The sequence below is a fragment of the Battus philenor genome, unplaced genomic scaffold (genome assembly GCF_028537555.1).
Source record: "Battus philenor isolate CCGP_79_NKW_IND1 unplaced genomic scaffold, ilBatPhil1.0.hap1 SCAF_17, whole genome shotgun sequence".
Lineage (NCBI taxonomy): Eukaryota > Metazoa > Arthropoda > Insecta > Lepidoptera > Papilionidae > Battus > Battus philenor.
In genome coordinates, this window is record NW_027181679.1 from 4,567,663 (window position 1) to 4,595,348 (window position 27,686).

The 27,686-nt window shown below is 32.3% G+C and overlaps 1 protein-coding gene across 1 annotated transcript in view; it reads right to left on the minus strand.

Annotated features, from left to right (window-relative positions):
• Nucleotides 1-20,348, minus strand: part of LOC137919753 (uncharacterized) — a 134,990-nt gene extending 114,642 nt beyond the window's left edge. Inside the window, exon 1 of the mRNA XM_068762933.1 lies at nucleotides 20,227-20,348. The gene's annotated coding sequence lies outside the window, so the exon portion shown is untranslated. The remainder of the gene's footprint in view (nucleotides 1-20,226) is intronic.
• Nucleotides 20,349-27,686: the final 7,338 nt, after the last annotated feature.

Genomic DNA, 27,686 nt, shown 5'->3' on the forward strand with positions numbered 1-27,686 from the left:
ATGCGCCGGAGGGGCATGTACTTCGTCGTGTATCTGGGGCTACAGAAATCCCGTTTGCCTCGTATCGATGGCCTGATATCAAGGTATATATACTACCTGCCACCATCAGCTTCACGTGATCCGCAATGCTTTTTCTTGGAGTTATTTTATAATTCGTTCTAAGTCATTTTTAACAATAAATATTCTTATATTTGACATACATGATCTATAGTTTAATAATATGCATATGTAATAAAGGTTATTTAACCTCTTTCGGATGGAATTTTGAAAGTTCTTGGCTGACTTCTACTCAGCGAAAGAATAATTCCTTCGAAATCTCTTTAGGCGTTATTCCAGAGATGTCAAGAAGAGTATTGGGAATAAGTTTGTATATACTCATAATTTGAAATAAACTTTGAAAGTAAACATAAATTTTTTTGACACTCGTAAGGCATAAAAATATATAAGTATTATATGCAAATTAAGTTCTCCTTAATTTAATGATCAATGGTGAGTAATGTCATGTCGCTGGTAAAAACACGTTTCCTATCTAACTTTATATAGCGCAGATAAGCATCAAAGGTAACGGATGGTGTATAATTAGCATTCAATGTGAAGGCAGCTTTTCGTTCACAGGTAACAACAGGAATAAATGATAAACTAAGTTCTACCAAGTACCTGAGCGGAAAGTGATAATCATCACTACTGTTTTTGCAACGAACGTTTTGATACTACACCATAAGGCTATGTAGATACGTTGATCATACGGTGTTTTAGTATTTGGTCAACGGTTTAAGTAATTCTCACAAAGTTAAACCAGAACCGAAACCGCTAGTTAACAACAGTAACATACAATCTTTAACTATTTAGCGTGATTGGTGATACGTTTAAACGGTTTGAATGGATAATATATAGCTTATTTGTAAGTAAAAATCTTTTATATTTATTTATTTTCAACCACACTGTATATAGTGATCACTTTGAAATGTGTTACATTAATGTATTATTTAATGGAATGCAACAGACCACTACTTTCTAGGTGTATAAAAACTGCAGAGACATAACGTAAACAATATTTAATTTTAATACGTAGTAATCGCAACTTTGAAAAAACTTTTTCTCAAGTTATCATGATTTATATAAATATTATGTGATATTGTTGCTGAAACCATTGATTTTTGTATAGGTACCATACTTTATTTGACAGTAATTACATAATACAGCCACCTTTTAAAGTTTTTAAACCTATTAAAAATTATACTGTAAAATCTCGATTTGTATACTGCTTGAAATCCACACAGGTTGATTTGGTTCTGATCTAAACAATATTCTTGAAGTACGTCACTCTCGGTACAATGTACGACACAGAATATACAACGCATGATACATGTGCGTGGACGCTACAAGTCACTAGTATGACAGAGGGCTATGTAGTAATCATTTTGAAATGTTTTACATTTAAATTATTATTTCTTTTGGAATGCGGCAGGCTAATAACTTTGAAATATACAGTCTGAAAATAGGCATAGGGAACAATAATTAATTTTTAGAAATGTAGTGATACGCATTTTGAAAACGCTTTTTCGTACAAAATTTATCATTATTTTATTTATTTTTGAGAATATTCATTTTTTGTAGATGGTGTATTTGCAGCATTTACTTAAAGCTTTTACTTCTGCAATCAATCATTCTGGATACATACGTAGAGATATTTTTTAACTTAGAATTCCAATGATTTATTTCTTTCAGTCAGAATATTAAAGCTCTAAGAGGTGTTTTCTTTCAACTCTCAGCTTAGGCTTAAAAAATGCAGTTCCGCTACCAACCTACCAACACAGCTTTCTAATATAAAAGAAACGTATATCCTTTTATTTTCTTTTAAAACCCCTCACAGAAACAAGTAATGTTTGCTTCACACAATCTTTTTCCATTGCAACAATAAGCGCTCAAGCCCTTTGTAATTTGTCAAGTATAATTTATTTATTGCTTTACAAAAAAAACAGCAAAAGCTTGAATAAAGAAAATGCAAGGCTTTGGTAGAAACTTTTTCTTCTCATGCCTACATTATACTATGCGTATATAATAACTTGAACCTCAATAAGCTAAAATATTAAAGAACGTCACGAAAGTTTGCGAAGAGTTTCTTAATAAAAAACGTCTTTTATTAAAAAAACGTCGCGGGATATATGAAAAACTTTGTACAATTCGATATTGGATTTATAAATTTGTCATTTTTTTAGAGACATAGGTACAGCTTGGTGATTATGGTCTGTAATATGTCAATGTAAGGCGCTTGTTTGATGGATGAAATGATAAATATTATACAGGTTGATTGATTGTAGGTATAAAATATTTAAACGGGTAAATGTATTGCACATTTGCTGACAATTTTTGAAACCCTTCGAAAAACTTAACAAATTAGAGTTAATGATTGTTTACTATACATTTCTGCAGACTTTGTACTGACAGAACTTATTGGCTTATCGCATTCCAATGTAAAATAAATTAATGAAACATGTCTCAAAGTTAACACTCCATACAGGGTGATAAATAATACAATCACCCTTTAAAAACTTTTACACTTAAAATCGATCAATCTGGATGTGAACATTTATAATGCTCAATAGATAATGCTTAATGGTAAAAAAAATTACAATAGGAAAGTCAACAAATCCTGTAAGCAAAAATCCAAAAGATATATCATAAGAAAAAGACAGCTCGCATGACAACACACAACACAAATTTCCTCATATATCGCATTTAAAGATTATCCGATGTAATGCTCAACACGTGACTTATGTATGTCTAATATTTATTCTGTGTTTATTAAAACAAACTAATCGATTAAGTTAATAGTAAAAGCTTGAAATGTTTATACTTTTTCATTTAAATGTAAAACTTAGGATTAAAATAGAAAAAAATAATTTTAAATGTGTTAGGGGGACCGGAAAGTAATGTCGTTTCTCTCGACGCATTTTACAAAAAAAAAACGATTGGTTTTTACCGCTCCGGCATTGAAAATTTGTGTACTATATGGCATAAGGTTGTTGATAACGAAGATGAATATATTGTTGATTAGAAATAAAAACTTGTTGTAGTCGTGTGAATTCAACTTCAGAATGCGACATTACTTTCCGGCTCCCCTAATGTTTTGGAATTGAGTTCTATTTTGTAAAATAAACATATCAGTTTGATACACACGTTTAAATGTAAATAATGTAAGACATGATATATTCTTGCACCACCCATAGTTGATGGCATTTGCCTTTATGATTTCGATTTTTGGCACTCATCGTCCCAAGCCAATATTTGTATAAACTGCGCACAATTTTCTTGTCTAAATCAAATCTACAGTGACTGATTATGTTGAAAATATTTATGAGTTTATTGTATATGTCATAAATATAATAAAGAAATATTACAATAACAATACACAATAGCGATGTACGATTACTTACAAAAAAGATTTGTATTTCAAAAGAGATTTTAATACTGTTATGTAAATGAATCATGTAATGTAAAGAAAAAACGTTGGCTTCTAGAGTAAATTTAACACATAATGTACAAAATAATTAACAATTAAAAACGTACGAAAAATTCAAGAGAAATAAAAAAAGTAATAATACATCTTCTACTGATTTCAAACCGATAGACGCCCACTGCCAGGCATAGGTCTCTCGCAAATGTCGCCATGATAACTTGTCTTGCGCTGCACGCTTCCATTGACTTTCCACGACCTTAACTATGACTACAGTTCACCAAGTGGATGACGGACCCTGGCTGCGTCTTCCGGCGCATGGTCACCACCAGCTAACCTTTTGACCCCACTTGAGACGAGCTACTTCGAGTCTCATTCCTAAATCAATCATACCTACCAGCATAATATATAAGCGTATAAGCATACCTCTTTTACTTTGCACTCTGGATGACCTTGAGCCTTCTCATAAGGCCCACCCTTCTAATATATATACACTAAATATTTCTCTGCGTGAACGTTAGCTTGCTGCGCAAGAATGTTCACTGCACCATTCGCAGACGTTCCCACAGGCGTGTCCGATATATGATTATCATACCTGTAACTAATGAGCGACGATGATGACGACGACGACGGACGATACGTGTAATCCTTTCACATTTGATTCATAAATAAATAAATAAAAAAACATAAAAAAAATTCAAAAGTGTTACAGACTTCGAAAATAGAAAAAGACAATAACAAATTATGCTTCTTAATAAAATTTAAGAGATTTGGGTCGCCTTATTGACAATTCATTAAATTACTTGCTGAGAAACTATGTACGAATTTCTAGCTCAACACTTTCATATGGACATGTTAATTGGCAATTGGTGCTATGCGGCATAAAACGCTGTAATATCTATTGATTTTTTTTAAATATTTAATAAACATTTGAAGAAATAGACATTTTTTAGATTGCTTCATTTAGTTCATTATGATAGCTCTAAACCACGAGTAATTAAAGTTACTATTTATTTTTGTAAGTTAATAGACGCGACTAGAACTATTGCGGTTGAATTTGGAACGGTTTTAATTGAATAAGTTAAAACCATATGGCATATGAGTCAGTACGTTTGTAACTTAGTTGAACATGTAACAATTTGCATACCAACGTTCGGTCACAAATGCATTCGGACATCTGTGCATACATTATTTTACTCAAACATACAAAGAAAACATATGAGCATCTCGTAAAAAAACAATCGTTTTAATTAAACTTTATTTCGCAACCACCATATTAAACAAATAGTTTAATTTTTAGTTAATTTTAATACTTGATACTTTTATTGTACACTTATTAAAAATTGTTGTCTTAAACGTTTTTGACTTTCTTCTTCGTGTGTAAAAAATAAATTTTAATAGATTTTGTTTCAAATACTTGTTTGTTTGATGAACATTAATATCTATTTCCATATTTTATTTTATAGCCTGGTCTAAAATATTTATCTGAATCATTCGATGCTTGAATTTTGAATCATTTAGAATACCCCAAATAATAGCGAACTTGGCGATGATAAACAGCAAAGTAGCTCTAGAAATAAAAAATTCTGGAACCTGACCAGCACCAGCTTCTGTAAAGTCGATGACACATCGTTCAGGAGGCACAGGGACAGAAGGACAATCATGTACGAATAATAAAAAAAATAAAAAAAAAATAATTCCATTACAAAGTGCACCATGTCATAATTGCCATATTTCTTGCCACAATATCAACCATGTTTACTTCACGGACGACGATAACACCAAGATAAGAAGTTTTATTGAAAAGGTAATGCTCACTTTTTTGAAATACAAGGAAAATCTTAAATTGTAATGATAATACACCATAAAAGCAGCGGACGTGATATTACTAACGAATATGTATTGTATTATTTAATAAGGGAATTGACTAACCTAATGTAAGTCTAGAATAGGCAACCCAAGGCCTTGAGATAAAGTCAGTATTGAAAATATATAATATAAATCATTTAATCACAAAAAAAACAGATTGTAGGGATTGAGCCGAGACTCCTAAAAAATTCTCAGGCTTCGCTATTAAAAACGAGGTTCATGCTAAACGCCATCCTCTGGTTCCTCAAACGCATGAAATATATAAATGCCAATAAGGCCGTCCACTGTCGATCATGCGACAAAATAAAATATTAATCATCATCATTTCAGAAAAACAACGTCCACTACTGGGCATAGGCCCCTCCCAAAGATTTCTAAGTGGACCAGGAAACGGCCTGCATGTAGCATCTTCAAACTACTTTAGCAAGGTTTGTTCACATTGTAGGTGAACGTCCCACGTCGCACTTACAAGTCCGTGGTCACCACTGCGAAACGCTTAAAAAATATTAAAGTTATCATAACGTCAAAATTTTTGTAAAAAAAAGTTTTACGAATTGTTTTCACATAACATGCGAAAAAATATTAGCTTTAAATCACATTATTTTAAAAAATGTTAATCATGAAGTATTTGGTGATTATATGTCGCTACTAGTTCACATTCCGAAGTACCAAAAACACTATCTTAACTATTTACCTGCTCAATTACAATACGTGCGAAGATGGAAAACCGCAGCTCTCGACGCACTAGGTGACGCGACCACTGCCACTTGTACGGCGTAATCGTAAATAAATTACTTTCATTTCTTTAAAGTTTCTGCCACAGCACTTAAAAATAGAACGCGCAACCTTCGCTGTACTTTTGTAATAAGGCTTAATATGTAGGTCAACATTGTTTTCGTTTTTTTTTACGTAGTAATATCGTAAAATAATTATAAAGCGGTTACGTAATACGCAGTGAGTCTGTATGAAACGGGAGAAAATTTAAATATCCGTCGACAATTCTTTTCGTAGTCACCCGAGCTTTCGTTGCGGCTTATAGGTTCTCAGGGAGAATCGTGGTGACAACTTAATGAAACGCGCTTGTCTGCTTATCGTATCGTCGCAGTGCTAGTAGATTCTATTCTACGCAGATAACAAATAATTACGCATTTCTCATACTTTAGCAACGAGGTCATCTCTGACTAAAATAATAGTGTGTTATAAATACATATTGTGTAACAAGATAATATACGTTCGAAATTGCCAACGACAAATATTAAAAAAAAAACGGGAAGAGTTTTTCTTGGAAACGTTAAAAACCTGGGTTAAACATGACATGTGAAAAACATATGTCTGTCATTCAAGCATAAATATTTATTTTACGCCAGTATATTTAGTTATCGTTTGTTAAACAAATATTTTGTACTAAGTTTATTTTTATATAATCTTTATTAAAAAATACAGCCTACTTATTTACGACACCTATTATCATCGTCACTTTACGACGTCTACGTAAGTACGTCTAGACACAAGCCTTCCTCAAATATTTTCTATAGGAGCAATTGAAAGTGAACAACTTCAATTGTCCTCCGACGACCTTAACAAGGCCGCCTGTCCACTTTGTTGCTGGACGTCTTACGCAGCGCTTGCCGGTTTGTAAACTCCACTCCACAACCTTAAAATCACAATTGTTATCTGTTCTCTGCACTATGTGGCCTGCGCACTAAGTTGAACACTTGCCAATCCGCTGGCTTATGTAATACACTTTCGTTTCTGATTAGACCTCGCAGAAATCAAATCACTACCTATACGTACCAACAATTATTTGTATGAAGAGTCATCTTGAAACATTTGTGCGACAAAAAATGGCAAACAAAATCAGCAACATACAAAAACTACATTTTGTGCTCAGTTAAAAACAAAAACAACATCATTAATTACGTAAAATGTAAACAAGATACCTGCGCTTTGATCACAAGCATTCGCGCTCAACCCGATGTTTCTTATCTTGCATGTGGTCACACGTTCGAAATACAATAACATTTTTTATTACTTCCTCAACTTTAAGAACGCAATAAAATGACACAGGCATATAGTTCATTTTTTTTTCAATTCGTCTTTTTTTGTTACATTATGGTTATGGCACGCAAAAAGTTTTTAACAGCGGAAGGAAATAGTAAATTTTAAGATGAAACAGTAAAAACAACACTTTTCTTTCCACAAACAAGACATAGAGTCATACAAAGCACTCGCTCCTTGCTGCCAAAATTACGACGTAAATGTAAACAAAAAATTAAGTTGTTAAGATTAGGTACTTAAACTTAGCAACGCATACTGTATTTCTGATTTTAAGTAACAAGTTCCAAGTTGTGATCCAAATAAATAAGGTCTTATTACGTAACTGAAAACTTATCTATGTAAAGTTATATATATATATATATGTGTGTATAGTAAATACTGGCTGCGTAAGATCGGTCATTGTGGCTATTTTTGGGAGAGGCCTATGCCTTATCTTATATTATCTTTCGGCTCACGTGATGAAGCAAGAATCCGGTTTAAATTAAACTTTAAGCATATTTAAATTAAATCATAATTTGTAGCACTGGTCATTTTCAATATAAAATACAATTCGAAAACCAGTTAGTTTTAAAAATGGAAAACGAAAGTGTGACCTTGTACGTTAGTGGTCTCGAAGTGACGCAACACATGCGGGTCGTTATTTACTGCAAGTTAGTAAAGAATGTTACGAGTACACTTTAAACTATACAACAACCTAAATATAGGCTTAGATTCTTATTGTCTTCGAGAACACATTTTAAAATTTTTAACAAAAATTATTATTATACAGAATGATTGATAATAGGTGTGAAAGAGTGAATATTGTAACTCATTTGCACACGATTTATATATCAATGTGCGCCTTATCCAAAATTTTATGTTGACAGAAATAATGCAAAGATATTTAATTTATATAGATATTTAATATATAATAAAATTAATTAATGTTTACTAACTGTCAGACTATATGTCAAAAGTTATTAGCCTGCCACAGTTTGAGAGAAAAAGTAAATTAATGTGACATATTTCAGAATGATTATTCTATACAGGTGATTAAAAAATGATCTGTGTGAATAAACTGAGCTATATATTCGCTTTAAGCCTGTTACACGTATAACACCCTGTATTCACCCAATGTGTTCGATCCGCGCTTGTTTTTCGCGAATGTGACTACACTGCATAAAGAGAAGGTCGCTTAGCAGGCTATATGACACTTTACCACTTTTTGCACAGTTGCAAAAAAAAAATCGATGTGGTTAAACTGTTTGTAAGTCAATATCGACCTTGAAATATATAGTCAATAGCGTCAACCGCGATCTAAATGTAGGGGCCGAGGGAAAACATCGCGCTGCGAAATTCTGAGGTAAAAATGGATCAACCACTGCAGAAACTTATGTTTCTCTGGATTATTACCTCGGGTACAATCAGGTTGGAGATATAACGTTGATAAGTGGACTACTTAGTAAATTTCTAATAGATTCAGGCGTTACCTTGCGAAACACCATCCTAACTAAGAAAGGGACTAATATATAGCTATTTCTGCTATGCAGCAGTAGTCGTGCAATGAAGTGCACCGCCCGCCAACCCACTGATAAATGCGCGTGCGGCAAACTATGCGAAATACAACTACCACCGTCAATTCACTCAACACCTGTTTCAGCCCTCCACGGGCATCCTCAGGAGATGTTACACCGACCAGTGGTCGGTAGCGCACTTCATTGCATGACTACTGCTGCATAGTGGAAGTAGCTATATATTAGTCCCTTTCTTAGTTACTTAGTAAAATGTTAACCATCCAAAGAACGGAATTGTTAAGGTAGACATATGACCTTTTTAAGGTCGTCGAAAAACGCTGGATGCAGGCCGCTGCCAACCGGTTCTATTGAGAAGCGTTTCAGATGAGAAAGACCTATGTCTAATAGCAGACGCGTTAATCTTTAAATGATGATTCTGGTAATGAATTTAATAAAAAAAACTTCCTAAAATTTACTCATCAATATTTGATTCTAAAATATAATACAAAAATGTAATTATTTTTGTATTATTTTTTAGATAATAACAAAGCAAATTATAAAGGAAATCTTAATGTAAATACCGAAATATCTACAGGTGTTCGCACGTCTTTATAGGACAGCGGCAGGGTACATCGCTTAAGAAAGTTCTGAGTCAGCGGGCCACAAAGAGGGCAATGCTCGATGTTTCTCTGCACAATTTAATAGCGGACCGGCACGACCACAATAGAACGAAAGTAGTCTCTCACTTGTATGGCGCAACGGCATATAGCATAGCATAGATGTTGATACTCGAACTAGAGATTTATAGCACCTAACTACACCAAATATAAATTATTTGTAATGATCTATTTAAAACAAAAATTATGTACGGCTAATGTAAAACTAAAATTAATACATGCGTCAAAGAAATAACCGGAGTCATGTTTTTAAAAATGTGTTGTTGGCATCTGTAGCAACAGTAACAATATTTCTGGGGTTACAACAAAGTTCTAATAAAATAGTTACAGAAAATCTCCTTATATTTGACTAACAATCTGTGAAAAAGTCTTAAAAGATCTGAAATTTGTTGTAGATACATTGTTAAATATCTACCTGTCTAGCAACAGACACACACAATCAACAGTTATAGTAAATATTAGAAGCAAGTTACCTATTTTTTTCCAGATTCGATAATATTTTATCAGATGTTTATAAAATGTACGCCATTTATCGGTCGGTCACACCAACATGTATGTATATTAGTCTTGTGGACTTTATGAATCAAAATTAAATATAAGGTGTTATAAAACCTTTTTTTCAATATGAAGAATGAAAAGAGATGTTTTTTGATGTATAATATTTGACGTTGATGTATTAAGTTGGGATGTACTTATAAAATGTTTAAATAAAGTGATTATTGATTGCCAATAAGAACTAGTTCTGTTATATAATAATCTAACATACTACTGTATTACAATAGTATTATATTAGATATACAGTCATTTCTTTATTAATCATCAAATATTTAAAATATACTAAAACAATTATCTACAATGGTACAATTTATCACACAAACTTTCGTACAAATTATCTACACACACTACACAAACGTACAAATTATCTACAATATGTTTCCAAGAAACAATCTGGTGTGAATGGTAAATAAACACATAAAACTGGTCTCGTAGGTTCACTCGTTCTAAAAATATTTCAGGCAGCACTCCAACCCATTTGACTACATACATAACACGAGTAATTGGTAGATTAAAAATACTTTAAAAGAGTTTTTAAAACCGCACTTGACATAGTAACCGACGAGAAAAATTACACATAAAAATACCAATTTTAATATAAAATCAAATGTCACTATCCTCTTTATCTAAATTTTTAGTATTTTTAATATTTAAATTTATTCTTTTGTTTGATGATATTGTATCTCAATTTTTACTAGAAAATATTCACAATCAAATTAAAAAAATATGGAAAAAATTACAAATAAAATAATGACACATTACGCTAATAATAATGCGGTGCCTTATATAAATATATCTACTACTTAAGACACTGTCACGTACAAAGCAGGTTTACTAATAAAGCGTTGCTGGAATTTCTTCCGCCACTTCACCTAGCGCTAACGTAACAAATTGGAACAATGTTTTCGATGGAAGTTGTTCTGATACTCCGATAATACCAACCTTCAAGTCTAAGTATTGTCCTCTAGAATACCGTTGAACCTGAACGCTGAACAGTGTACTTTTTTGAAAAAGACATCACTGTTAGACGTCACTTTCAGCCTATATCCGAAAGCTGCAAGACATAGGCCTTTCACGAAGATATCTATGGGAGATATACTATAATCGCCACTTTTAGAAGGCGGGTTCTTCCCCTGGGAACTTGTTTGTGAGCTGTGATAATCCTATATGAAGTATTGGATTGCATATCGGGAACCGAACCCGCGACCTGCATTCGCAAAACACAGTCCTCTACTACTGAGCTCGAATTTCTCGGCACACTTACATAAGCATAACATAGCTTCTTGAAAGAAAACTACAAATATCCATAAAATAAATATTTGTGTAATATAATTTATATTTACTTTTTATCTATAGCTTTTCAATCTTTACAGTTAACGGTCATTTAAATGATGTTCATAAACATTTAAGCAAAGTTAAATACAATTATTTGTTAATAATTTAAAACCTAGATTTCATCAACCCATGTTTAAAAGAGCAAACAGAAATAAACTTCCAAATTTATCATTTAAAAATGTTTAACCACTCAAAAGCAAGATCTCTTCAATATTTTAAAAATACTACTCGTAAAAGTACAGTATAAATATTGAAATAGCTTTATATATTTGAACACTGAGTATATAACAATTAAATGTATTGAAATACACATATAACTAAGTGTACAGGGTGATTAAATATGGGTATAAAGGCTTTAAGTCGGTAAAAGTATAGCTCATTTGCTGTTAATTAATGTATGATGCAGCCTATCCTAAAATCAATGGTTTCAGAAATAATAAATCGTCATCATCATTGTCCGATGACCAGTTTTGCACTGTCTGCTTCCAGAAACTTCGCATGACCTTAAAAAATTGTCTGTCGACCAAGTCGTGCCCACCACGCCACGTCTACTGTCTATCCTAAAATCAATAGTTTCAGAAATAATAAATCGACATCATCATTGTCCGATGACCAGTTTTGCGCTGCCTGCTTCCAGAAACTTCGCATGACCTTGAAAAAATTGTCTGTCGACCTAGTCGTGCTCACCACGCCACGTCTACTGACTTGTTGTCCCCACAAAGGCACTCAACCTTTAAACTTCAGCATCCGTCGGTTCCATCAGTGATGAGCCCCGTCCACTGTCACTTCGAACCAGCAATTCTTTGAGCTTCAGCAGCTACTTGGGTCCCTACAGGTCTGCTCATTAAATCGCAGGTTTCTCCAGATAACCTTGAGCATATGATAATACAATACGTAGAGGCATCTTCAAAATTCTGGTTACTGCATATTATATTAACTATGATTAATTTGTCCCTGCCGGCTTCTACCAGAAGTAATTGATTTGTTGAATTGCAATATAGAATATAAATTAATGTAACATCTTCAAAAGCAAACCCTCTATACAGGTTTTGAAATAGGTGTAAATTATTTAAAACTATGCTAACGAATGTTCAACCCATTACAGCTTCTATACCTGTAATTAATAAATGTATATACATGCTTTAAATAAACATTTTCAACAACAATCAAGCAATTGGTAGTAAATTACAATAATAAATTACAATTTTCCACTCAACTGTGACATTATTCAATAATAAACATCGAAAAAAATTAAATTGACTTCGACACTAAATACAAAGTAAAGAAAAAAAAACCTATCAATTAAACTTCGATGCAAAACACGGCACTATTAAAATAAAAGCATTCAATAAAGTGATAAACCTTTTAGTATTTATGAATGAGCTTTATTTAGGTACAAACCGCATACCGATATAGAGAGCTCGTGTATAATATTATTGCGTCGGCGGATTCTGTGAGCGGTGATAATGACCTACGGCATTTACATCGTATCTGAAGGATCCATCCACCCCAGAATTCCTTACAACTCACCCACGACTATTCACCGCATAATTTAGTGAAAGATATTTTATATTCAACACTTAACCTTTGTAGATCTATTTTGTATCTTAGTTTAATATCTTTTTATATCATGATATGATTTTATTCAAAAATAAATGAAGTATAGAGAATTATCTTAGTTTAGTAAAGTAGACTGCAGACGTATATCCTGTGGTCGAAGTTGTTAATTGTTTTACAATTTTCTGTGTACTGCGTTTCTGAACCTGAGATGAGGGAAGCTCCGAAACCTTTTCTCGTCCAAAATACCGCAATTTTTCTGATGATGACACACAGATCCGAGACGTAATCACTTACGAAAGGCTGCATAAGTAGGCTCAAGGTGACCTAGGGAGCAGAGGGCTAAGAATATCACCGACGGAGCACATCACTCGTGCAACCAATAACTTTGGGGGCGAAAGGCTATTGAGTGGCAACCAAGAACCAGTAGATACTGCGTAGTGACACCCCCCACTAGGTAGACCGATCCCATAGTTATGGTCTGGAGGCCTGTGCCTTGCAGTGGGCATCACTTGGCTGTAAAGAAGAAAAAGAAAGGATCCTTTCGATCTTACACCCATTTTTTTCATAACAAAAATACGGAATTCATCATCATTTTTTCAGCCACAGAACATGGACATTTTAATATGTTGTAGTAACCCTTTAATATGTAGTAATAAAGCGTTTTCAAAATAGGAAAACGTATTTTTATACTATGTTATAAATTCTTTGTTTATTATTTTTGAAACCATTGACTTCCAATGCGGCCGGATTGAAGCCTGCATCGAGCTTTTTCCGACAACTATGTTACAAACATATAAGACACTGTATGGTTTGTTGAACCTTTGAATCCTTGAATTTTTTGATTTTTAGAATTATCATAGGAAAAAACCTAGTGCTTGAAGTACTATTAAAATATGATAAAAAGTTTACATAGATCTATTAACATCATGTGCGTTGCGTATCCATCTGGTTTCCGTTTCAGTCCAAAAAAGTAATACGTACTAAAAAGCCTCTAACACTTTCCCGCATTGCAAAATGATCTAGTACGATAAAAAAAATGATAAATGCCGGCATCGTGCAAAACAAACGACTGCCCATGTTACCCTTGATCGTTGTGTAGCTTTTTATGGAGTATCGGTTGTTAAACAGCGAATGCATTAGTTCAGAAAACTGGTTTTGTGAATTAAAAATCTAAGATGTTTTTGGTTCCCCGGTAATCGAGATTAGGTTGTAATAACGCAACACGGGCCTGCCTTTAATTTAATTGTTTTTAATAACTCTACCTTCATTATAATTTCTATCGTGTTCGAACGAAGAGATACAAAATTTTAGAAATTTTAGTCATTGCAATCAAATTCATTGTTTTATATAGATAATATTTGTAATAATCCTAACGTAATCATTTAAGCTTCATTGGTAAGCACACAGTCGTTTAACGAGCAATGGAAAAGGCTATGCTCAGGATTTCTTTATGAAATCGAAACAAGAATCAAGAGTTCTGTAGTAAGTGGATATAACCGACTTTACCCAGCGAATGGACAGGTTGAAGTTGCAGCGGGCCATCCATATAACATTTCGAAGTTAAGATCGACAAGCGCATAATGGGACAGTCAATCTCAAGGTGAATAGACGACCTTCTGAAGGTCGTAGGGAGATGATGCATATAGTTCACTTCAAATCAGTCCTGTCCGTGTCCTGCCCTGACAGTATTTTTGTCTATAAATAGGCTACAATTTTTAATAAAAATTTTACTAAATTAAACTAGGAACAGGCTTAAGATCTTCTGAAGACACTGGGAGCAAGCCAATTTCAACCAGTGCTATTGGAAATCTATGTGGGATGCGGATAGCTGAGATAATGATGAAGATGAAACAAATACTATATATATAATAATTAAGAATTAACAATTATATTATACTTTTATTCCTAATTATCAACTTGGATCGTTTATAATAATAACTATTAAACTATTTCTAAGAGTACCAGACAGGTCTAGTTTTATTAAAACTTGAATAAAATTACGCTCATTCAACTTAAAATACATGGGTTCTAAACGTGCGCTGTTCTGAGAATAGCCCTCAATTAAATCAGTCGTGTAACAGTTTTATTGAAGCATTATTTATTCCTTTTAAATATAATTGTGAGAACCCTGACTCTCATAACACTAGTCTAGTTAAAAAACTAAAAAGAAACCGCAAATTATTTTTAAAAAAATTCCACTTTATATCCAAAACAGTAAACAACTTTCTGTTTCATCATTTATAGCGCCACCTACTTAATTTTAAACAAACATTGCGACAAAGAAAAATTACTGGTAATATAATATAATGTTACGAAAAAAAAATAATACGCAATCGGTGAAGGTACGCGGCGTCTAAAACTGCGACAGCACAGTGCGAAGGCAGCACAATGTTAAAACAGGTTTCCAGAATAACACCGGCATGCGTGCAATGTGGCTCCACGAGGGAGCATAACGATTCAATGACAGTTTCCAATTAGTTATGTCAATTCTTGAATGCCAAGAAACTACTTGTCGGTGTTTATCAAAGTATTATTCTAAAAACCAAAAGTTGGTAAACAATCAGAATACACTTTAAAACGATTCTCACTTTGATAAACACCATTACAAAGATAATAACGAAGACTGTCTTCCACAAGAACTTAATTAGATCATAAAAACAAAAAACTTAAAACAATCGATTTACTAGCATTTGGAAGCAATGTTCTATAACTATATATTTAATCCAATTTTGTCTCGAGTTCGACGCAGGACATTTATCTTATGGCAACATAAATGGTGCTCTAAGCCTTTGATGATTCTAAATTTAAAAATTTTAATTTTCCATTCCTTCTTTACAGGGTGATTGATAATAGACATAAAATTTATGAAGATTTTAATGCGTAGCTCATTTGTCATCAATTTTTTTTTAAATACTTACTCCTATTTCCAATTATTCCGTATAAAGTTACCAATTTATTTTAATGCAAGAATCTTAAACTCATTTATATTTCCATTCGAATGCGACAGGCCACTTACTTCCAGCAATAAATATAGCTAATAGCTGCAGAGACAGATAGTAAACAATAATAAATCTTAATATGTAGTAATCCGCATTTTAAAAGCTTTTTATTACGTTATGTTATTTATTATTTCTGAAAGGATTGATTTTTGGATTTTGTAGTAAATATTAATTAACAATAAATATAATATGACCAATCACTCTGTATATGCTTAGTTAAATATAAAATACTGTAATACTGGCACAATCGTGTGCTCAATGTACAAATCTTAATATAGCCTAGACGATGCCGGTCGCAAGCTCGGATGCGAAAGGAGGAAGGTTGATTAGGTGGTACTGTACCTTAAAAGGTCAACGCCGTTTCTCAGGCGGCGAAATAACCTGATACTAAAACGGTAAGCTACTAGGTCCCAGTAACAGTAAGTAACCCTTTAAAATATCTGATCTAGTACGTGGGAGAGCGTTATTATCAATTTCCTGGAAAACTGCGCCCATACGACGACCCTCAGAATTAAGTAGAACGACGCCAAAAGTATAGTCACCTCGGCCAATGAACGTAAAGGATAACATGATCAAGAATAACTAATGTCAAAGTTAATACTTGGATTTTATTTTATTTTAACGTTCATAAATAAGGCATATACTTTTGTGAGTCCTTTCCTTAATCAATATAACATATCACAAGTTCTGTAACACCACACAAAGGATTCAATATGGTATTAAGAACAAAGGAAACAACTTTAATGTAATGCGAATATCTTTTTCTTAAAATAGAAACTACGTGATCGACGCTAATGCGTGAGAGAATATTCCATAAAAAGAAGCGATAAAAATAAGACGGTAATAGAATAAACGAGAAACGCTAAAATATGACGGGAAAGTTGACGTGCAGGTTGACATTCACACAACACGGTGTTGTTTATTTATATATAACCTACGGAAAGGTTTTGCTATTAATAAATAAATAAATAAATAAAAATGTTGCATTTGATGGTAAAAACATTAGCTTTTTTGGGGTTTCGTTCAAGAAATTCTTACTTACGATCTGTTTCCCGACATGCACTGTACAAAGAGAGAAACACAAGACCGAAATTTTCGTCATCATCATCTTTATTTCAGCTGTAAGATGTCCACGACTGGACATATACCTCTTCCATAGATTTCCGATAGGACAGGTAAGAAAATTTTAGCTTATTTCAATAACTTTAATATGATCGTCTGTTTACTAAGAAATTTTCGTACTCACTAAAATCCTGTCTTAGGAAATCCTGGGTTCTTTAACGGACTACCAGGTTCTCCCAAGTATGGAACTGGTGATGTTGTGCCAAGAGGCCTAGTCGATTCATTCATTTGTCGCAGACGTAAATTTTCTGTTACAATGATTATCACTGTTTTAGGCTATTCTCAGGACGAGTTTGAAACTCGTAGTTTTAAAATAAAGCATACCATTATAGAGAAGCTTAATCTGCTTTTAGTTTATATCAAAGTATGCTCTTCTGGTATTTTTTCAATAAGATCTTAAGCGTATGGTATTATTAATTAATTAATTTAAACCACCCATATTTAATAATTTTTTACATTCTTTGTATGAGAAGATTTTTTTCTATTTTAAAAAAAATATTACAAGTTATAAGTGCAATCTGAAATAAAATCCTGACCTATTAAGAGGCAATATGCACTTTAATTTAATAACGGTATAACTTAGCATCGTTATCTCTAATTAAGTTTTTGATATCAGAAAACAAAGACGAATTAACACAGAAATACTGGGCAAGGTTAATTATTCCTTTTCCAGTTTTATGTTTATCGCATGTAAACGCATTGTTTTAGTTCAAAAAACGTGTTAATTACATCACTTTTAAATTCTTCGATTACTTTTAAAAGACACTTTTATCAAATTTTTATTAAAAATGTATTTTGTCTTTTGTTTAACGTAATGATCATTTCTGAACGTAAATGAGTGTAAGATCTTTTCGTCCCCTTCCGTCGTACCTGGGATTTGGTTTTGTCTCCTACAACGTCTAATGTTACTGTAGTGCAAACTCTACCACATATCCGATACTTTCATCATCATTTATTTATTTATGAGTTTATTTATTTCTTTAAGGGTTAAATACAGTAATAAAAGTAAAGTTTTAAGTTAAAATAAATAAGTATATACACTTATTACATGTTCCCGCCGAACAAAAGATTTTATGTAAGTCGCCAAAATCAACGACTACGATTATATTATATGTAAAGAATTATAATAATAGAGTAATATTTCTAACAGAATTAATTACGCGATTGAGCAAAACAATTCTGAACCGCAACATAAGTAATCTGACAATCAGAGAAATCCTCTTTGATGAAGTCACGAGCTACCGCAAAGCATCGTAATGCTTTACCTTGTACGACGTACATAACAATTTATTTTTAATACAAACCTCGGTACCAAACAAGCCACAATAGCTGCGCAATGCGTTTTACATTTAATACAAGCAGCATATAATGGACGGCTTCGTTAGTAGTTATATTTTAGAGCTAGTGCGAAGCATGCATTGTACCTCTGCCAACAAGGAACTTGCTATTGACCGACATTTTATAATCATTTGTTAAATTGTTGCTACAAGGTTCGCTAGATGACGCCCTTTGTAAATAAATATGACCTTTACTTGCCTTTGTTATTCATTTACATTGTTTTTACCTTTTGCTCGAAATAATCTATATGGCAGAGCCTAGATATTTCTTGATATTCTACATATTTAAAATTCAAAATTATTTTTGTACAAAAAAATTTGAACGTTGAGGAAATTTGGTTTTCTCTATATCAGATTAAGTTCGACATTTCGCCTTTTTTACAGCTTTATCTAATTTGGAATTCCTCGTGACCCTAAATCTGCTAAAAAATTGTGATGACCACCTTTTAATTACAACAATGTATGTCGTTGTAATATATACATATAATTATTTATTGAAGTATACAAGAAATATTTTTTGCACAATTACCTTATCGAAACATAATGCAATATTTTTTTTAAAAATTTTCTTTAAGTAATAAAAAATGTTATTATGAAATTAATTTGATTTGAATACGAAGCCTTTTCCTTTGGTCAAGCCATATCTTGAAAACGACTACTGATTCCATTAATATTTTAACTAATTTCATAATATTTTGTAGGAGTTATAGTTCATAGTTTTTTCTTTAGAAAAAGGTTGCATAGAAACCTGACAAAATTCATAAAATATAATAACCATCGAATCTTTGCACATTTAATTCGTTATGATTTTTTTTACATTTTACGCGATTAACATTAACATTAATTATAACTGCCGCATTGATTAGTATTAATCAGAAAAAATTATTTTTTTTTTAGACATTTAATTTATAAACAAATTGATCAATTTGATAGATGGTACATTAATTTTTTTAGTATTTCAGGAGAGCTAGTTACATATAAATATAACACCACGATGTATAGCAGAAAAAATTAATGCGAATAAATCAATTTTTATTATGAATTCACATCATAAATATTCAATAATCAATTAGTATTATTGAAAACATCAAAGACAATGAAAGACTGCCGACGTAATGTTTATATAATCATTGTAATAAATAAATAGTTGTGGCACAGAAAATATTTTTTAAACAATATATCATTATCGTATATTCCACTCGTAATGGTTGTAACTGTAAATAGTGATTATACATAGATGTGTCACGCTTCGGGACTGACAGTCTGAAATTAGTTACGCTGTCAATACGTTTATAGCAATAATATATCAAGTTCCATGTTATATCTGCCATAACTGCTTTGATTTTCGCAGGAATATTTATTTTCAAATATTATTACAAAATAATTAAATAATTTTATGATAGTCATTAATTATTATAATTTTTAATATGTTGATGATGAAATTATAATAAGTTGATGAAGATTGAAACTAATGATATATGTAAATAATAATAAAATATCAGTAATTACTAACACAGATATTAATAATAAAAACATATGATTATTTTTTTTTGATTAACTAAAAATAATAATTTAATTTACATAACTGTCATTAAAAATTTATATTTCTGCAGTACATTATGAGTTAGAATTTTTTTTAGGTTTTTCAATATTAAAATAATTATATTAAGTACTTTGTTAATCATTGACTAAAGGTATAAAACAAAGTTCGAAGACAACGTAAAACAGTTCTGTATCGCACAAAAAAGGAAAAAAAACACTTACAATGCTTGGATAATCGCCAATTGTGGCTAGCTGATTAGATAGCTGGAACCTAGAACGAAACTACATGCACTAAGTTCAAAATTCACAAAACAAGCACAAATTTAATCACGACACTTAACATCGTAAAATCCTTCCACTCGCATCACTGAGCCAATAGCACACGACACGTCCACCGACGACCGCCGTTGGTGAGGCACTGAATCTGCACTCATTCTACAGCCAAAAGCTAAGTACGAACGACCAAAGGACAACAGTATCTTGTTTTTCTCGCACGCAGATTTTCGCCACTTTTCGTGATAACTCTCATCTCTCTAACTTATTTTTTTTTTGTAGAAAATGTCTTGGATTGCACTTTTTACATTTTTTAACGATAACTCATAGCAGATAATCTCAGCAGAGATAAACAACTATTAAACTTAATATGTAATAATTCTAATTTTGTAAACGCTTTTTCTTAGCATATCTTCGTTGTACTATTTGTTACATCTAAAAGTATTAATTTTTAGATAGGTTGTGCAAAATGACTGCATTTGAGCTATATGTTTACCGCTTTAAATCTTTTAGATCTATAATCAATCACCCTGTAGATATAATAAACAAAATACAATGGTTTACTAAATTATCAGCAGAAAATTAAAATTATGCTGTAATGAATGCATAAAAAGAGTATCCCGTGGCCTGTATCGCTAAGCCCGGCACTGTCGCTGGCTTTGAATAATTATCAGAAACGATTCGTTCGCTCGCTTTTTTAAGACGCCCGCCGATGTTATCCAAAGTCTTTGTTAAGTCCATTAATCTACTCCTGCCGGAATAATTGATCTGCTCTCGTTCATTTAACTTAGTTCATGACGTCATTTAACGTTTTAAGCTTAATTACTTTTAAAAGTATTATAATTTAAATGAGAATGATTTTTTGTTAATAATAAGCATCAAAAAGAAACACAATTTGTCACAGAATTTTGTAGTAATTAAACTACACCTACACTTCTGCTAATATATGTTGTATTATGTAAACATTTGTATGTTGGGTTTTAGGTGCTACGTAATATATTTATTTAATGTAATATATATATATATATATATATATATATATATATATAAAACCTTAGTGTGTGTATATAAATATATATATACACACACACAAAATTTGACGAATAACGTTTTCGACGCAATTCTAATTCCGTGGTTTAAATAAGATGGTGCAGCTATGGTTCGTGACATCGTCCTTGAAAAATTTATAAGAATAAAATTTATGTCGTTTTGGTGACATCCCCTTACCCTTTTGCAGCGAGTGGTACGAAATACCGAGTCCAGATACCAAAAGTATGCCCTACGTGATTGTTCGGCATTTAAACAACATAATTACCAAAAAATAAAACCAAAAAAGAATTCTCTTTACTTTTCATTGAAATAGTTTTAGTAATAATTTAATTGTAGTATTTTTTTTATTTAAATTCGGAATTCCTCCATCCGACACCCTATATTTACCTGTTATAAAAACTTTATAATCTGTAAAATTTTATAATCTGCAAAAAATATGTACACTAATTTCCATCAGCTTTTAACACTTGGTAACCTTGTGAAAAAAGTCACCATTTGCGATTGGGTAACCATTTGTACTTCATTTCTTGTCTGTTTGGTCGGATTTCTTTTTATCTTCCATAAACATTAATTAAGTAAACTTTATATAATACCACGTGTGTGATTAGGACCTTGGCTTTTAAAAAGATGTGTTTGAATAGTCAAGTACACTGTTGATAATTAGATAAAAGAAACCAATCTATTCACGATTCCGCTTTCAAGCACCTTTGAACAGGAATGCAAACGGGCATGAGTCACAGCTCAAGTCGAAGTCCTCTCGGAGATTCTTTGCGCCAAGGCACTCAACGAAAATCCAAGGGACCTCTTAATGTATGCCTCATCAAGCCAGAGTCAGCTGTTAATGCTACTAGACAAAGGAAAATGCTTCAAAAACTCATTGTTTTTAATAATTTTCAATACATTATATAAATGTTATTGACAAATTTCCGGATTAGCGTCGATTTTTGGGACGACGTGTGTTTATACAAAAACTGTAAACATAGTTGCGTTCAAATAAAGCAGTTAATATTATCGAATAAAGTATTTGATTGATTTGATTACAATAAATAATGCATTTAAATCTCTGTAGTCGAAAGAAAAAATCAAATATCAAATTTTTTTTCTCGACAGCAGTTTAAATTTTTGCGACAGTTATCAACTGGGTAATCGGAATAAAAACTTTATTAATTAATGTGCAGAGAAAATCTCTGAACACTTTGCGGTTGTTTTGGAAATTCGTTTCGTAATTTATTCCCGAACGAACTTTGAATATAGTAAGTAAACACAATGAAAGTTCACATTAAATGTGGTCAAGATTGAAATGTAACTAAAAAATAAATATGATTTTTTAAAATATTTATGCGTTTTGTATGACATATACTTATTTACAATGTAATATGTTATTCAATGTTCACACAGAATAAATAATCTCTTGCTTAAGATATTATTCAATCATTTATTTTATCAGATAACATACGTTTATAGTACACATAGCAGCACATCTATAACAAAAAAAAATTCTGAAGAATTTAACTTAAACTTTAAATTTGACTCGTGGTAACGTACACTCGCAATGACAAAACTTACAGAAATTTTCTGGTACGTCATTCATTGTCAATCTCATGTCGCAAAACTTTAATGTTAGTATCAACAGTTATTGTTCATGCACTTTCTTCACCTGAACATCTCCAAGATAAGAATTGACCACGTTTAATTAGTATCAAGAAATAGTTTCGACGCCAAAAGCGAATCGAAGTCTACACCACACGAAAAATTGTAAAAAATCGTACAACGACAACTTCCGCCTGTTAACCCCATAACGAGGTTGGAAAGTAATTTTGAAGTTTCTACCAGTGTGTAAACATCAATGACAAAAAGATGTAATATACGAGAATAGATCATTTTCGAAAACATAATTTTGATTTTTTTTTTATTTAATGTTAGTTTTAATCCGGATGGATCTAGAAACTTTATGTCAACCTCAAAACATAAAGTGACGAGCCGAGTAATTGATGATACACATCTTGTTATTAATAGAGCTTATCGGCATTCTTATGTGAGATATTCCGTAGATTTCCACATTCACACTTGTCACGACGAAACTTCTGATAAGGCCTTATTACTTCTGATTAGGCTTGTAATTTTGATAGCTTCTAAAATTTAAAATTGAATAAAGACAGAATATTGTACAGCAGTAAATGCGAGAAAAAGGCGAGATTAATAGGGGAAAAAATGCTATAAAAACGCACGGAAACTGTGAGAAGCTGACGTTTTATCCTAGGCCATTATAAAGACCTACGAAGTAGATGTATCTTTTATATAACTGTAATAGCGAGTATATAGAGCTCAGAGCTCGCAAAATGACATCAACAGGAAGAGGAAGTTATGTTTCTCCCTGAGGGGTGCTTGTACGCAGTACATTAGTCCGAAAATCTCGGAGATATTCCTAAAGTAGTGAAAGTACCCTCCTGGAATTTTTTAATGGGAAGAATACTTCATCACCGTAATTATGGATTTGCGGGCTAGATAATACAAAATTATATTTAGCCACAAAATTTTGCTACTCGACCGTAAATATTTTGATGACATACAGATAAAAAAATTAAATACGCCTTTTTATTCTGTCGAACTATGTGTTGAATACTAAATTTTATACTTAAGTTTGAAAACATATCTGCCACCTTAGCTAACCACATATGTTAGTTCAGAATATTTTAAATATACAAACGTATTCGCATACGCACTCGCAAATATAATACATATAAAATTACTTAGATCTGTATAAGTACATATATTAATAAATGTATATCAATAAAAATATATGAAACATAGATACGTTGGAGAATGTAATAATATTAAAATTTCATCTAACTTTAACATCGATTGAAAAGGCTATTAAATGGCATTTAAATTGATATCACAGTTTAATAAGTTTCGTCAATAAGTGCCGTAATATATATTATCTCTTTGACGCTTTGCTGTTGATGTTTTTATATCTGAATACCTAAAACCGCACGATGTTTACGCAAAAGTATGTAAAAAAGTCCTCGCAGCGTAATTGTCTTTCCCCACGACAATACCGCCACACTCCGCTAAATTACCAACAGGGTTTCTGAAAATATGACAAGTCGTGTGACGCACCCTCCCACCTCCCAGATCTCAATGACGGCGCCCTTGTTTTGTTTCCTAAAATCAAGTATATTCTGAGAGGAATGAAGAGTACCATATAAGCGTACTTGCGTCATTAAAAATGTCTAGGAGTATACCTCATATCATTTATCATACAACCTTATTTTGTTCTGATTATTGAGGTACTTTACAAAAATAAATAATTTTATACTTTTGCAGAGAGAGCTACGCTCGAGATTTCTCTTAGATATCGAAATAGGAATAGGGATATACGTAGACGAACGAAAGTAACCGAAATAGTCCAGTGGATTAGCATTTTGAAGTTGCAGTGAGCAGGTGAAAAAGCGCGGATAAATAACGCCCTCTAAGGCTTAATGGTTTTGGAGTAAAACAACGAACTAGCAATCGGAAAGGTGCATGTCCACCTAAAAGATAGGCAGATGAACGTAGAAAGATCTTCGGAAGAAGCTGGATGCTTGCCACTTCCAACTGGCCCTTTTGAAAATTGAGAAGAATATGACTATCAGTCCGGCGGCTAAAACGATGATGGTTAAGGTATTTTTCTAAAATACTTCTAGTTCTACACAGATAATATCTGAATGATTTAGGGCTACGATAAATGACATCCAGCTCTCCTCAGCAATTCGAGAATTGCATAGTTTACACTGTCGCAGTTTGCTTATTATAGCAATTGTACATAATCCAAAAGTGATGTACCGTGTTTTTTTGAAGACTCAATCTTTTCACTATTGAATCCCAAGCCACCTTAAGCTAGAACATCGCATTCACATTCTTTCAATTTTTTGCTGATTTCTAACAACATGTTTTTAACAATTTATTACTGGAAGTGATGTTATACAAGGTGCCACAATAACAAAAGCCTTAAAGAGGTAAATGCAGCGCTCACCAACAAAAATATTTAAAGCTTTTACACATATTTCCAATCATTCTGTATAAGTAACCACTCTTAGACTATATTGAAAAGCGCGAACCTGGCAGAAATATGCAGCATAAATTTTTAGACATTGAGTATTATACATTATTTATTCAGACAGTTAGTGAGCTATACGTTAACTTTTTAAGGCTTTTACATTTATAACTAATCAACCTATGTAAATTAAAAGTATAAAGTTAGCCGGGCGGTATTCGAACCCGTGGTCTACATTTTTGACTCATTATTAGCAATAGACTACCACAGCTTTAAATTTCAGTGTAAGTAAAATTACTTTTAAAATTTAACCTTACTATAAGCAGGATCGAGCTTAGTGCTAAAGAACAAGTGATTAATTTTAATCAGAATACACATGCAAAGCTCAGTATAAATAGACGAATTAACAGTGTGTATGCACATATGTCCGCCGACCGTTTGCCGCTCCGTTTGAACGCGTACGTAAATTGCAATTTGTTCCAGAAAGCAACCTATTCGTGATACTGGCATTTAGATGGTTATAAATAGCCAATCCTTCGCTCGGCATATAAATAGCATATGCTATCTCTATCTATCCCAATTAAAGTTAGCCGTGTGAAAGCGATGCATGAATATTCTCAATTAACATCCAATTCATAGTTGGTATTACGTGCTGAAAGAAGGGAAGTTATTATTTAGTCATTTATTACATTTTTTAATTATACATACAAGGGGCGGACTCAAAATACTTTACCTATTAACTTTGGAAATCGTAAACTTAAAGACGGATGTATAAATTTACATAATATATATATGTACATCTATATATATATATATATATATATATATATATATATATATATATATATATATATATTTATATATATATATATATGCATACATGTATATATATGTATATATTATAACACAATAATAAAACAAAATTAAAAAGTCACACTCTAGATAATGCTTTTAAAGAAACTTTGAAAAAAAACTTTAGTGCCTTTTTTGTAAGACGGTTGAGGAATTCCAGAGTGATGCAGCTCTAAAACTATTAAATAATAACAACAAATCAAGCACTAAAAATAAAGGTAAGCTTTTGATACCTTTCTTAGGGTTTATAGTAACAATTTTGTGTGCAACTGTGTACGGTGTCTCTGGATTATCTTGTAACGAATTTATTAAGTTTATTAAACCGTGATACGCATTCTTCTTCGTTTATGGCCAAATCTTTTACTAAACATGCCGTTCGATTGTGGAGTGATTTACCTTTAAATGGAATAAAATGGTTAGGAACTGTTTACTACACCTATGAATCATCCGTGAATTAATTTCTTCTTTCTTATCTTTCTTTGTTTCTTTATTTTTTCTGAGGCAAGTGCGATACAAACCAGAGAAACAGATTAGCTGAGAGTTGATATAATAACGGTTTTAGGCGATTTTTCATCTCTTCATCTGAAGTAAAGGTTTCAGCGTTCTAGAAACAAAACAGTTATCGGAATAAGTAATATTCCGAAGGTGCCATATCTGGAAAATATGAAAAATAAAGACACCTCGTCCGCCGCGAGCATTGACGGTATGCTGACTGAAAGATTGACTCCTTCCCCTTCCCCTGTCTCGTCGCGCAAATACCTAAGGCGCGGTACAGCGGTTAAAGTAGCGCTATAATAAGACGACGCATGAGACGCCTCAATATGAAGAAAGCATATGTATTAAACATGAAATTACGTTACATCATTTATACACACTTCGCTAACGACGATTAATTACCATCTGGTGAACACTCCATCCCACGCGTCGATGCGAATCGCTAACTAGTATAAAAAATATGTAACGATAATGGTAAAATTACCGTTATATCTATTTCTACCACCACTGGATCTAAAAGTGTAATTAATTATTTAAAATTTCAGTTTATGTAACAGCGTAGTGAATAAAGTTACACAACGGGTGATGATCGCTGCTATTTAGACATTGTATTGTTACGGCCTTATGTTATTGGATTTAAGGAAAGCTCTTTTCCTCAAATGATTTTTTAAGAGCATACGGAAAGGTCTCCTGAGCTACGAGTCACGCTAACTCCTCAATGTTCGCTGTAATAATATCTCGACACGGACGTCATACGTTTAAATGCTTGCCGCGTTGACTTACTTAACGCTTTAATATTTAAGTGAGGAAAACATAAAATCAAAAACTGAAGAGAAATTAAAATACTAACAATTAACACATAAATCGTCTTAGGTATTACATTACCGTTTAACAACAACTGGTAACCAGCATTGGTTTGTAAAAAAAAAAAAAACAAGTTTAATTTAGCATAATTGTCGTAAAAGATAAATTCACG